Source organism: Trachymyrmex cornetzi, unplaced genomic scaffold, assembly GCF_001594075.2.
Source record: "Trachymyrmex cornetzi isolate Tcor2-1 unplaced genomic scaffold, Tcor1.1 scaffold195, whole genome shotgun sequence".
Lineage (NCBI taxonomy): Eukaryota > Metazoa > Arthropoda > Insecta > Hymenoptera > Formicidae > Trachymyrmex > Trachymyrmex cornetzi.
The window spans coordinates 6751-7043 of record NW_017296580.1 but is presented as its reverse complement, the minus strand read 5'-3'; positions in this window follow the sequence as shown (position 1 = coordinate 7043).

Genomic DNA, 293 nt, shown 5'->3' with positions numbered 1-293 from the left:
GTGTGGACAGCGAGCCTCCTCTCGAAAGTGTTCCCGATAAAAAGCCCAAGTCCGATTGGCCACAAGAAGGTAATATCAAGTTCAAGAACGTGTTCCTGCGCTATACGCCTTTAGAGCCGGCAGTGCTCAAGAATCTCAGCTTCGTCATCTTGCCGCGGGAGAAAATCGGCATCGTTGGCAGAACTGGTGCCGGTAAGTCATCCCTGATTCAAGCCCTCTTCCGCCTGGCCGATGTGGATGTTCTGATCGAGATCGATGAAGTCGACACAAGCCAGATAGGTCTACACGATCTG